The sequence below is a fragment of the Mustela nigripes genome, chromosome 4 (assembly GCF_022355385.1).
Source record: "Mustela nigripes isolate SB6536 chromosome 4, MUSNIG.SB6536, whole genome shotgun sequence".
NCBI lineage: Eukaryota > Metazoa > Chordata > Mammalia > Carnivora > Mustelidae > Mustela > Mustela nigripes.
In genome coordinates, this window is record NC_081560.1 from 75,862,375 (window position 1) to 75,876,502 (window position 14,128).

Genomic DNA, 14,128 nt, shown 5'->3' on the forward strand with positions numbered 1-14,128 from the left:
AGTGTCTTTTCCCTTGGCAGAAAAACTCAAAATCCATTGACATGCACATGGTAAAGATTCAATGATTCACTCAGGTCTTACTCTACAAATTACTGTTTTAATGGACATCAATCATTTAACAATAATAAAGATGACATTTCCAAAATTAAAGATAAGTAGAACTCATGATCTAGTTAACACCAGAATTTGCAAAACACAGGTGAAGTCCTTGGAACAAAGGCAGGCTTACCTAGAAAATAGATGAATCAGGTATAGCCCTTCCCACAGAATCAAGTAGCCTTCCCTTAGACACCAGCATCACCTTCATGTTATCCAGACTGCTTCTCTCCCATATTCCGACCTCTGCAACACTCTGAAAAAGTAAAAGCGCTACACAATAAGGCTTAAATAAGAACACACAATTGTGTTCTGTCAATACACTCATGACACTCTGGCCTCAAGTCTCCGTGATGTCTCGACTAGAAATGAAATGACAAAAACCAGAATTCTTTTCTAAATAGATTTCATTTTAGAAATCAAATCAGCCTCTGAAAGTATTCCCCAGTGAAAGGCAGAAATGATGAGATCCTGTACTTATTTATAGGCAGTTTCTCAACCCCAGCTGTCCCTCAACAGGCAAATATTCTCAGAAAAAAAAGAGATTCAACTATGCTACTGGCTCTATGAACTACAGACAGAGTATGTGTAACCTAACCCCGGGTGTAGAATACCACAAATATTACCAGGAACTATATTTTTTCTTTATATAACTTACTAATACCACTTTATACATAATACTGTATTTCATCTTAAAGCATTAAAAACTGTGTATCTGTAAACAAACCTGTCTATGGATCTGTGGAAAAAAAGAAACCCTAAACAATTGAGCCAGAAAAGGTCAATTACAAGCAAGCTCTTGAATCCAATGTTGTTCTTATTCCCGAATCCATTAAATTTTCTTAAAAGGTTGATTAGTAATACTTTACTGCAGAAGATGGAGAAATTCAATGTGGGGGAAAAAAAAAGTCATCCACAAACTTATCAAAAGCAGAGTTCACTCTGTGTGTTTATAAATGTGTATACACTATAGTGTGTAAGCAATTTATATCCTGCTTTTTAGAGTTTATTCATATTAAAAAGTATGATGAAACCAAACTAGGTATCTAACTGAAGTTTTCGGAATCACGTAAACTTAAACCTCATAAAAAACATGACATTATTTAATAATTGCCCTATCTCTGGACATCTGCGCTGTTCCTAAGTTTTCATTTCCTTAAAACATACTCAAACGTTTATATACTCTATTTCCTTAAATAGTATTAATTAGTGGAAATTACTACATAAAAGAATCTTTTATGTAGTAAAAATTTAGAGTTTTTTTAAAAAAAAATATTTTATTTATTTGAGAGAAAGAGAGGGAGGGTGCATGAACGAGAGCACAAGAGCAGGGTGAGAGGCAGAGGGAGAAGCAGACTCCCCACTGAGCAGGGAGCCAGATGCAAGCGGGATCTGGAAACATGACCTGAGCCAAAGGCCGCTGCTTAACTGACTGAGCCACTCAGGCATCCCAGAACTTGGAACTCTTCTTTAAGTAACACTGAGACAGGGAAACTGTAAGGGACCTCATGGGGGGGGGGGGGTTTCTTTTGTTCTTTTTCGTGCTTCTAATTTTGCTAGGACCTGTACCCCTACCTTATACAGGCCTCAATGTATGTCCTCCTTGTAAAGGAGGTCAAGGAGTTAATGATTTCTTTGAAGTCTTCCAGCACAACTGGTAACATCTAACTAAGGAGTGACCAGACGAGGTCCTCAGGAACATTCTCCAAGACCTCAGACTCCGAACACTGGGGACAATACCCCAGGCTCCAGGGCCATTAAGTGACTTAAGGAAGACACCTGAGCACTAGTTGCTGTTTGACCAGTTCCTGGATACCTGAGAGGACATGTACACCAGACCACTGCCCTTAATAACAACTCCAGACCAGCAAACAAAGATGAGACTCTTGCCCATTTGAGTCTCCCTTTCAAGAAAAGTTGTTTGAATTTATATCCAAGCCACTGAGGTAGAACTTTATTCTTGGCAACCATTTTTTTTTCTTTTTTAATAAAAAGAAAGCATGAAGCAAAAAAAAAAAAAAAAAACAAAAAACAAACAGCACAAGAGCTCATGTGATAGGTGCAAAGTAGTCAATGGTTTAGTGTTTTCATCAATTTCACCAGGACCCAAATTAGTCTAAATTAAGAAAAAATAAAGGTAGATTTAAGACAATATAGAGATACGGTAAAATAATACCAGAAAAAAGGAGTCCGAAATGGCTAGCTGAAATAAAGTATTAAATTCTTGACAACCACTGGTTACAGGTAATCCTCTGCAGTGTACTAGCTTTAAATCAGAAATCTAGGTTCATTTTTAAAAATTTGGCAACTGAGGTTTGAGCTTAGTAAATGGTTCTAAGGTGCTTTGCAAATTAACAAGCGTATCTGTTCCATCAACAAATATTTATCCTTTACCTACAATGTATTAGGCACTCTCCAGGCACTGGGGATACTGGGCCATATTTTTTATTAACTGTCTCTTTAGCTATGATCTTGACTCACTTTCCTGAGGCCTCTCCCACTCTCCACTGTAGTTAGAACTAGGAGGTCAATGTTATTTATTAATATTTAAGAAACTAATCTGGTTTTACTTGAAATTTAATTTTAATAGGTAACACATTTACATACTTCAAAATTCAAAAGATGAAGGTGCTTATGCAGGGAAGTCTGCTTCCTGCTCCAGTTCCCTAGTCACCGGGTCCCCTATAAGTAAATAAACTCTTCTTTAAGTAAATTCTTATCAATTTCTCAGGCTTCCTTCCAGTTATTTGATGCTTATGTAAGTCAACATAGCCCTTCCTGCTACACATACTCTTTTTACAGAAATCAACACCGAACAGTACTTTAATGGCTACTTTGCAGGGCTTCAGCAAGATAAGGAGACACCACTACAAGAATGTGACTGAAAGCTGATTAGTAATAATAGCAAAGTCCCTAAAGTGGAGCCTGCTTTGGCCTGTTGCAGAGCAAACAAAAACAAAAACACAAAACCCCCAAAGCCCCGCAGCCAGTATGGCAGAGGCTTTCCATAATGAAGAGTAGCTGAATTTAAGGTTGGAGATAAAGACAGGGGTAGATCTCCCTCGGCCTTCCAAATATCCTTGGACGGTTTTCAGTTGGGGAATATAATTTACATGTTTAAAAGATCACTTAGACTGCAGAATGGAGAGTGGATAAGCAAGTTATGAAGATAAGCTGTTGTCTAAGAGAGGACTCTTGTTGGACTACTGACAACAAGCAACGAAAGGAGACTGAACAAAGGATATATTTGGAGGCAGTGTTGACGGGATCTGCTCAATGAAGAGATGACATAAATTAAGGATAGGGGAACTATCTCAAACCTACTCCTAGGCTTTAGGCTTGGACAGCTGATTGAGTTTGGGGGGCACATGATGTGTATTATGTATTTTTATTACTATTAGTAGGAATAATTAACATTATAAGGTATTCAAATGAAGATATCACATTGACTGTTAGAAGCTGCAATTCAACAAGGATTAGACATATCAGACAAATAAGTTAGTGTCATGCAAATACATTTTCTAAAGATTTATTTATTTATTTATTTAGGCGGGGGAAGGGCAAAGGGAAAGGGAAACAAAGTCTCAAGCAGATTCTGACCTGAGTGCAGAGCCTAAGGCAGGGCTCAATTGCACAACCCTGAGCTGAAACTAAGAGTCGGACTTAACCCACTGCACCACCCAGGCACCCCGGCAAATAATTTTTAAACATAGTATCACCCAGACAGCTTTGGTGAAACAGCTTAGATTCCAGTTTCAGAGCACCCTTTAACAGGTGGAAATCAAGCTATATATAAGCAAGCAAAGGAGAATGAAAAGGACCAGCTAGTGATGGAGAAGGAAAACTAAGGTGTTAAGACACACAGAGTGTTTTTCAAGGAGCATTAAGTAGTCAACCATGGCAAGAGAGAAGATCATGGAGACGTGACGATCTGATCTGTCAATATGGAGAACACTGATGGCCTTAACAAAAGTATCTGAGGTATAGTGGGGACAGCAGCCCTACTGGAATACGTAGAGAATTCAAAGTAGGGAGACAAGACAAACAGGTCTTTTATGAGGTTTAGCTTTCAGGGCAAGTGAGAGTACTAGGTACAGTAATATCTAGAAAGCTGTTATTTAGAAAAGCACATCTATACTGTATTCTGACAGGACTATGAGAGTATCTGAGAAATGTTGATGAATAAACTTGTGATAGTAGGGTACAAAGCTGAGTATTTTAGTGCTTTCCATTCTAATTCATTATACATGAAACTATGTTTAACTTCTGGACCTGTTCCTTATTTGGTTTATAGGGGAAATCTATCAGAAAGATATCTTCCCTTCATTCTCTATAAAGGGTTATATCATGTGTACTATTTTTATACTAACTAGAAACGAGAAGAGGGAAACAATTTTAACAGCCATCTTAACTGGTGAAATGGCTTTTTAGTACATTTCCATCCATCCTTTGGTGGGTCTCTTAAATACCGACAGTATAGCAATAAAATCAAGAGAACATGTGAAATGCAGTATAAAATATTATAATGAAATACTTACATTCACATTTAAATGAAAAACGTATTCATGTTCATTGAGAGCTCCCAATGAAAGAGAACCCTATTTAATGTAGAACGAAAGAACAACTCTGGATCTGGTACTTAATACAGAATTTAATTAAAGAAACAAATCCTTCATCCTGTTCACTCCAGTATTGATGTAAAGTTCACATTCAATGGATTATTTTAGGACTGGTATTTCCATCCACTAAATCTACACAGAGGCATAACTCATTTTATTATACATTAAATTTTTTAATACAGTGAAGGTTTATGGTAACCCTGTGTTAAACAAGTCTATTGGCACTACCAATAGCATTTGCTCATTTTGCATCTGTGTCACATTTTGATAACTCTCACACTATTTACAATTTTTTCATTATTACAGCTCACGCTTGAACAACACTTTGAACTGCATGTGTCCACTTACATGTGGACTTTTTACAATACAGTACTGTAAATGTGTTTTCTTCCATTTTTCTATTGTAGGAATACAGTATATGATACATAAAACATACAAAATAAGTGTTAATTGACTGTTAGTGGTAAGGCTTTTGGTTAATAGTAGGCTATTAGTTTTGGGGGGAGTCAAAAGTTCTACAGGGATTTTCAACTCCCCAGGGGGCCATCTCCCCTAAGCACCCAACACCTGTATATTGGTTGTGGTGATTAAGACTAGCTGAAAACTCAGATGATAACATTTTGTAAGTTTTTTCTTAAGTTTGCACATTGGCTCTGACATGCTCTTGCATGCTTTTAAATGAACTACAGTAAGTATAAACCTAACTTGCACATGCCCTGAGAACCAAAAAATTCATTTGACTTGTTCTATTGCTACCTTTGCTTTACTGCAGTGTCTGAAAATGAACTTGGCAGTATCTCTAAGGTATACCTTTAATGGTCCTAATTTGCTAAGTAAACTGTCAAGATTTTCCAAAAACCACGATCAAGAAAAATGCATTTTTCCCTAGTTTGGGAATTAGTTTTGTAGGTAAATTTGTATCCGTTTCTGACTATCTAAGTGTGGGAGGGCATATTTTAGTGGAGATCATGAAAAGCACAGGAGCTAAAAGTTGCTGACCCTACAAGCTTGGAGTCGGGATTCTACACTGAAAGATATGATAAGACTAAACATTGTAAGATATGATAAGACTAAACATTGTAAGATACTTTTATACAAGGAAATCAAGCAAGCTACAGAACTTGTAACACTAAAATTTTATTGAATGAGTTGACTGAAAAACACAGATGCAGGGTTTCTGGCTTACGGCCACATTTAATTTTCGGATGTTTTTTCTTAAACCAATATAAGGAAAGTTATTCATATATTCCACTGTAACATTTTGTGATGATCTTCCAAACATACTGTCCCATCTTTTGAACTTTTTCCTGCACTTACTTTATTGGGAGTATTTTCCAAGAGTTCTACTTATTTTTCCATAGCATTTTCAATGGGTGCATGCCATCTAAATTTCTCTAACCATTATCCTATAAATGAACTTTTGTTTGAGGTTGTGCTATTATGAAGACCCCGTACTGACCACCACCACATCTATCATTGCGTGTAATTAATGCCTTAGGAAATGCTTATAAAGTGGATTTCCTCTGAAGTATGTAATAATTAAAAGATATGTTTTAAGATATTTTGAAATAAAACTCTTTGCTAATTAGAAAGTCTTAGTGAAAGAGAATCAAGATCAAATGCCTGTATCTTGAACATGGGTACACAGATCGTTGGCAGAAGAGAAAGATGCAGAATACTGTTTTAAGACAGAATAGGACACTTCATACTGAGGTTGAATGCTCTGGACGGTGGTTCCAGGCCCCTGGGGATTTGCTCTTCTATACACTTTGTGAAAAGCAAAGCTATAAAGAGCTTTGAGAAGCAAAGCTATAAAGAACATAAAGCATACTAGACTAAGGTAACTAATGATCCTAACAGCTTAGTTTTGCGGTGGCAAAATAGGACTACACACCATGTCAAAATTATTTGTTCAGTTTATTATAAAAGGCTTTAGTTGCTTAAGCTGATGATTTCAACTACCAACTATCTTCTTCTTAAATTTTATTTGAGAGAGCCAGAGTGAGTGAGTGAGTTAGTGAGCACACAGGCTGGGGGAGACTCCGGCAGGTGGAGAGGGAAAAAGCAAACTCCCCACTGAGCAGGGCCCAATACCCAGGACCTGGGATCATGACCTGAGCAGAAGGCAGACCCTTAACTGACTGAGCTACCCAGGCACCCACAATTAACCAACTATTGAAAAACAATGTTATTATCAAAGAAAATTACTTGGTAGTATGGTTCATTTCAAAGTGCAGCATTTCATACATGGCTTGACAATAAAATCATATTGTTGATTAGAAAGAAAGACTTTTTCATGAACTGCATGATTTAAGAGCTTATAATCATGTGTATCTGGCTACATTTAAAAATATTATCCATTCAAAACTGAGCACTTTATGCAAGGAACCATCAGAAACTCTTTAAATGGAAATATATCAAATTATCTCCATAGTCCTCTGATTTACACTGATGTTTAGTTTTAAAGCACACTTTCTTGACAGAAAGTAACATACAAATAAGCAGTAATACATAAACATAATGGGCATTTCTTTTGCTACATAGTATGTGATGGTAAATAAAGATTAGTGTAGACAATCCAGTGCTTGGAAGAAGGGCCTGACAAGAGTGTACTTAACCAAAATGACAGCTTAAAAAAAATTAAAAACTATCTCCAGTGTGCTTTTTCCTGACAACTTCTTTCTGGAATTCAGTCATGGAATGGGATATATTTCCACAAACTGGAAGCAGCAGACATGATAAACAGGTTCCTTCTTTTATTTATCTTTATGGAATCAAAGCAAAACCAAACCTATTTGTGATTTCTCTTACAAGAATTCTCTTCACAAAAGGAAAAGAAGGGGGAGAATGATATGAAAGCAAACAAATACCACATACATTTAATAAATGATCATTTAACAAAGCAATAAAGTTATTAACTTTCTCAGGTCATTTCCTATCATTTGAGGATTAAAAAAAGCTTTGGAACTGAAATTGCACAGCATTTAGAGGTACACCAATTGCTAGGCAAACCTTTTATATGGAAAAAAAAAGTTACAGATTAGGGCAGTAAGAGGAGACTGACTATTAAAAACAGAGCTCCATTTTGAGAACATAAACATCCCATTAGTAGCATCTAAGACATAAAAAGTACAACTCTTCCTAAACTTCATTAGTGTTCTAAAGTTTTGCTGTCCCTGCAACAATTACAAATGTATGTTCAAAATGATCTAGAAGCTCAGTGTTTCAAAAAACACTTCCCAGCCCTCCTCAATTTTTAACATCAATATGCCAGGTTGTAAACCCCTAGGGATGCTAGTGTTTCACATTACTGTGTTCATCCTCACAGGTGTTAACTTAAGCCAATGTACTTAATGGAGCATGACAAAAGCCAACTGTTTATAATAAGGTGGAGTTATTGTCAGAACATACAATTTTATTACAACGTTAATAAAAACTAGGGTCTGTAGATGCTGGAGAGATAAATGAAAGGAATAAAAAAAAGAAAAATAAGCTTCTGCTGTTTGTATTTCAATTCTAACCAGCAATATCTAAACTTACAAAGACACTTCTCTCTCCCATTGCCTCAGGGTGAAATCAAATAAACCTGCTGTCTTAAACAAACAAAAACCTTAAAAAAAGGAACTTAAAAAAAGATTCAAGGACATCCACCTTCTTTAGATAGAATTCTCTATTAGTAACCACATCCCAGCCATACTCTGCTTTCCAAGATCAAATCCTAACTCCAAAACATTCTTGTGACTGCTTCCCCTCAAAATATTTCTAAATCTTTACGTTCTGAGGAAAATACTTATACGATATGTATTTATTTGTCTAACTGCTCAAAGTATGAACTTAAAGTTCTAAGCAAGTATGCAATGCCCGGTACTTACTGATGAAGACAGGGCAATAGCATTTGGCCCCATCATCTAGCTCAACTGCAATCAAATATAGTCAGATAGTCACGCAGAAAAGGCAGATTCTCGATCAGTCCCCAAAAGCGTATTTTTGGTAAGCCTAGCAACTAAACTAGTAGAAAAAATTTAAAAATTTTAAAAAGACAAAAATTAGCTTCTTGGTGGCACAAAAGTATATGGAAGTAAAAATAATGAGATAAACATGAAATGTATTTTTCATAACTGTAATTTTTTTCCATACAAATTCAAGCTGTTTTGTCCCTGGTGAACTATTCTCATCCCAAATTTTTCTCAGACAGCCTATTTTTTGGGAAGGAACTGAATATTTATTTTTTCCTAAATCTTAACTACATTTCTGAATCTTAACCTAATAAATGCTTTTATCACTACACCACCAGAGTAAAACGCTAAGTTTTTGGTATTTATCGCCAAAGAATCTTTAAATGTGAAAGTGGTGGTAATTATTCAAATTACAAAAAACAAAACAAAACAAAACAGTAATACTAAAAAGATTATTAGAAACAACTTTAAAGCCGGATCAAACCACCATTGAAAAATATGAAAACCTTTAAAAAAGAAAAAGAAGACACCTCGTTTGTAAAACTTTCAACACAATGGAAGAATAGTTTCTTACTTGGGCTGGAGCTTAAAAGCTGTAAATGGTTAATCGCCTTGCACGAATTAAAAATAAAAATAAAATTAGGAAAAGATAAAAAACATTTCGGAATGGTATTATTCTATTCTTAAAACCCGGCATATTCGAAAGTCCCCCTACAGACGATGAATTTTGTCGGATGTCCCAACAAGCAGCCTCGCCTACTGTCAAGAGGAACACGACGATGAATCAAATTGCTTTTGAATTTGAATTTCCAGATTCAAACGTGGAAAAAGAGAGGGACTACTGACTCACATTTCATATAATTATCACCCTCTCCTCATCTTCGCCGAGTATTTTTATTATAAAAACAGATGCTGTATCATTCAACTGCATGGAACGGCCCTTGGCCACCTCTCCTCCCAAATCTACGCCAGAGACTGGGTCAAAACAAAGTCTATTGTAAAGGACAAGAAGATTAAAAAAATTTAAAAACTTCCTCAGGACTCAGCAAAATATGACAACTACTACTCTGCAGACGCATTTTACGGTTCTCTGCTCGACTAGGACACTCTCCCCTCCGCAGTCAGTCCAAGTGCCTCGTTTTAAGAGAGGCTGACCGAGTTACCGCGGCCAGCAACCTCGCCTGCCTCCGCATGGGGCTTGAACAGCAGAGCTAGAACGAATCCCAAAACATGGAAGAGTCTAAGCCGCAAACAAGGTAAAAGAAAAAAAAGGGGGGAGGGGGGAGACGAGACCCGCCCAACTCTCTCAAGCCCACCTCTCCTTCATTAGACCACATAAAACCGAAAAGGTAACCAAAAAAACCCCAAAAGGGACACCACGAGAAAGCAACTAAGGCTTCCTTACTCTCCCCATGCTCGTGCCCAATTCTCTACCGAAGCTGCCGGCCCACCCCACCCCCAGGGGTCCCGGCGCCATTTAGCTCCACCGAAGCCGCCGCCATTTTCCGCCCCCGCCGGATCGCTGCTGCGCCTCGGCGGCCGCTCACTACCCGACTCTGTAGCCCGAGCCACCAAGGCGGGCCGGGCCCTGAGAGGGAGGCCCTGGCCTGAGCGTGCGGGGACTGCAGCTTCAGCGTCATGAAGGCCCAGCTCCGACCCCGCCCGCGGTGCCCGAGTGCCCACAGCCTGTGCCGGCCGGCGGGAACAAGCTGGCAGCAAGGGGGCCGGACAGGCTCCACTGGGCGGAGCGGCCCTGGCGGCGGTTGGGACCTGAAGGTTCCATCGCACTTACTTCCTGTTTTGGGTCCGGGCACTTTGGAAGAACCAGGATGGAGGCTCCAAAAAATACCAGGATGGAGGAAGCAGCCACGGGCAAGAGTGGCTGCAGCTGGAGTGAGCGAGCGCGACGAGCCACCGGAAACGGAGCTACGGCCGCGCCCCGCCCCCAGCCCCCGCACGCTCCCCCTCCCGCTCTCCTCTCCCTTGGGACTGCCCTGCGTGTTGGCTGCTCGCGTCACTTCCGGCCAAGTCGGAGCGCTCTAAGTCCCGAGTTTTGGGAGCTTTGGTACCGGTTGTGTGGTGGTTCTTTGTGGTCCGCCCTTCTTTTCTCATAGGAAATCGCGGTATCTACAGTTCCGCCGCTGATGCTGTGAAGGAGGTCCATCTTTCTTGGGCGTAACTGTGGTCTTTCTGGCTCAGGGGGGCAATTGGGCCCAGCTGGCATTTCGCAAATTCGCCGTGCTCCGGAGCCAGTACGGCCGGGCGTGGAACGGAATAAGAGCCTTGTCTAGATGCAAAAGAAAGCCGGGTATTTTGTTTGGCTCCTCACAGTGTGCATTACCATATAGGCGCTTTGGGCGTGTGGTGCCGTTCTAGTCAAAAGCATCCTCTGTGAGCATAAGATTCTCCTCTAGGGCACAGGCCGTCTTAAACCACTTTTTTTTTCTAAGCGGGCTGCTCTTCAGTTGCGTGGGAAACTTTTAAGAAGGACCAATACTCGGGCCCATCCTCTGGACCAGTGTTTTAGAAGCTCCGTGAGACCCAGGCAGAGATTGTGTTTTTAAAGAGTCAAGGCCTTGGAAATCTTATGGTGGAATGGTCCGAACCTGTTACCACTATATAGGATTCCAACCTCATTTTTACTTGTTTCGGAAACTAGATTCTTGTAGTCTTTCTGTACTGAGTTGACAGAAGTTTAAAAGTTAGACTTAACTAATGTTCTTGCTTCCAACAACTATGTGTAGACTCAAACTATGTTGTCACAAGGGTAATGTAGTCCGTAAAGGTCAGATAAGGCTATGGAGAATGTGAAAAGGTACTCCCAAATTGGTCCTAAGTAGCTAATGAGGTTAATAATACTTAATAATCCCCCCGATTATCTTAGCCTGTTTTGATTTTTCTACGCAGTTGTGGTTTCCTTTGACTACAAAATGTTGTTAAAAGACTTTGTGGAAGAGACAGTAATTCACAAACATGGGGGTGTGGTGGTAAAAAACTGCACAATGAAATGGGCTTAGAAACATAAATATTTAGATTTTAACCCAGATGTACATAGTTTTCAGCAGTAGTCCACATAACCATGCTGTTCTTTGGGGTGAAAGAATTTCTCAGTCATAAATGTTGGGTTTCACAAAAGGAGCGTAAAACAATAAAGAGATACTATTATATACCTACTAGAGTGACTAAAATAAAAACCACAGACAGCACCAGATTCTTGTGAAGATGTGGAACAGGAACTCTCATTAATTGCTAGTGGGAATGCAAAAGGTTACAGTCACTTCGAGAGTTTGGCGGTTTCTTTCTTTTTTTTTTTTTTTTTAAGATTTTATTTATTCATTTGACAGAGAGAGATCACAAGTAGACAGAGAGGCAGGCAGAGAGAGGGAGAGAGAGAGAGGCAAGCAGGCTCCCTGCTGAGCAGAGAGCCCGATGCGGGACTCGATCCCAGGACGCCGAGATCACGACCTGAGCCGAAGGCAGCGGCCTAACCCACTGAGCCACCCAGGCGCCCCTGGCGGTTTCTTATAGACCTAAAAATTCTTACTATAAAATCCAACAACTGCTCCTTGATATTTACCCAATGAGTTGAAAAGTTGTGTCCACATAACCTGCACACAGATATTTATAGTGATTTTATTGATAATTGCCTAAAACTTGGAAAAGACGCGATGATGTGCTTCAGTAGGTGATGGGGATAAATTGTGGTACATCCATACAATAGAATATTATCTAATGCTAGGAAGAAATGAACTATCAAGCCATTACAGGATATGAAGAAGCTTTAATGCACATAACCAAGTAAAATAAGTCAATCTGAAAAAGTTACATACTGTATGATTCAAACTATATGACATTATGGAAAGGGGAAGACTGGAGATAGTAAAGATCAGTAACGGCCAAGATTTAGGGCTGGAGAGAGGAATAGATGGAGCAGAGGATATTGATATTAAAATGGTAGATAAAAATGCTTCTATATTAAAGTCCACAAAATTTACGACACCAATAGTGAACCCCTAATGTGAACTATGATTTTTGGGTGAAAATGATGTCTCATTGTTGGTTCTTCATTTGTAATAAATGTACTACTCTGGTGGGTGATGTTAATAATAGAGGAGCCTACTCATGTGTAGACCAGGTAGTATATTGGAAGTGTGTACCTTTTAGTTTTGCTGTGCATCTTAAACACCTCTAAGAAAAAAAAAAAAAAAAGGTCTCTTTGAAAAAAGAAAGAATGGAAGTGCGAAATAAGCCTTTGGACTTGGACAACATGAGCCAGCATTTTTTGAGTGCTTATGTGTCTAATGCTTCACCTGTATTAAACTCATTTAATGTTCACAGGTGTTAGATGCATCAGTACAGTTATTACAAATGAATCCTATTTTAGACAACCAAAAACAAGTGAAAAAATGTCCAAGGTCGCACAGCAGTTAAGCAATAGATTCAGAATTGAATCCTCAGCTCCACAGCCCATGCTCGAACTAGTACTCTTTTGCCCTTCACAAAGTACACTTTGGCAACAATCTTTGTGGACATGTTTGACCAATTTTCAAAAATAAATGCCAGAAGCAGCATTTTATTCCATCTAACTTTATTACCTATATGAGGTACTCTGTATCCTTTTAGTTACTACATATATCACTCCATTTTTAAATGAGTACATAAGTAATATGTAAGCAAAACCATGAGGTAGGATTGTATTGGGGAATAGATGTTGAAGTTAAACCTGAGTATGCATCTTGGCTTAATTGCTTAGTAATGGGTATGATAGTTCACTGCTCAGTTTCATTTGCTTTCAAAACATGGGAATAATAAAATTTACCTCCCAAAATAATGTAGGTATGCACTGCACAGAGCCTGACATGTGTAGTAAGCATTTAAAAATGAGCCAGAAAAGCAATTACTCTCAATTATTTCATTTAATGAAATAATAACTACATATGTAAAATTGTTAACATTAACATTTATGAGGAAGTGGCTCCTAATTAGCTACATTTTAAATAAAGCATAATCATCTAGGATTCTTTTTCAAGGCAAGACAGAGTGGTATCTGAATAACAGTCTGTCCATTGTCTTCTGCAAAAATTTGCAGCCTGCACTCTGCTGCACTCTGCTGTTAACTCCCTGAAAAAGTCAAGCCCATCCTCATAATTAATTCTCCCTTTCTGGCTGAGTTTCTTTCATATCTACCTTTTCCAAAGTCAGTTAGTAAATATTTGGGGAAGACAAATGAATTTTTTTTTAAAGATGTATTTATTTATTTATTTGACAGAGAGAGATCACAAGTAGGCATAGAGGCAGGCAGAGAGAGAGAGAGAGAGGAGGAAGCAGGCTCCCTGCTGAGCAGAGAGCCCGATGCGGGACTCGATCACAGGACCCCGAGATCATGACCTGAGCTGAAGGCAGTGGCTAACCCACTGAGCCACCCAGGCGCCCCAAGACAAATGAATTTTAATAATA

The 14,128-nt window shown here is 38.8% G+C and overlaps 1 protein-coding gene across 4 annotated transcripts in view; it reads right to left on the minus strand.

Annotated features, from left to right (window-relative positions):
* The window catches only part of DMTF1 (cyclin D binding myb like transcription factor 1), a 44,296-nt gene extending 33,704 nt beyond the window's left edge, over positions 1 to 10,592 (minus strand). For 2 of the 4 annotated variants that reach the window (XM_059396932.1, XM_059396930.1), the window contains exons 1-2: positions 10,464 to 10,591; positions 230 to 352 (exon numbers count right to left, since the gene is read on the minus strand). The gene's annotated coding sequence lies outside the window, so the exon portion shown is untranslated. Of the gene's footprint in view, positions 1 to 229; positions 370 to 10,463 lie in introns of all 4 variants that reach the window. The other 2 variants (XM_059396933.1, XM_059396931.1) reach the window with 2 other exon arrangements.
* Positions 10,593 to 14,128: the final 3,536 nt, after the last annotated feature.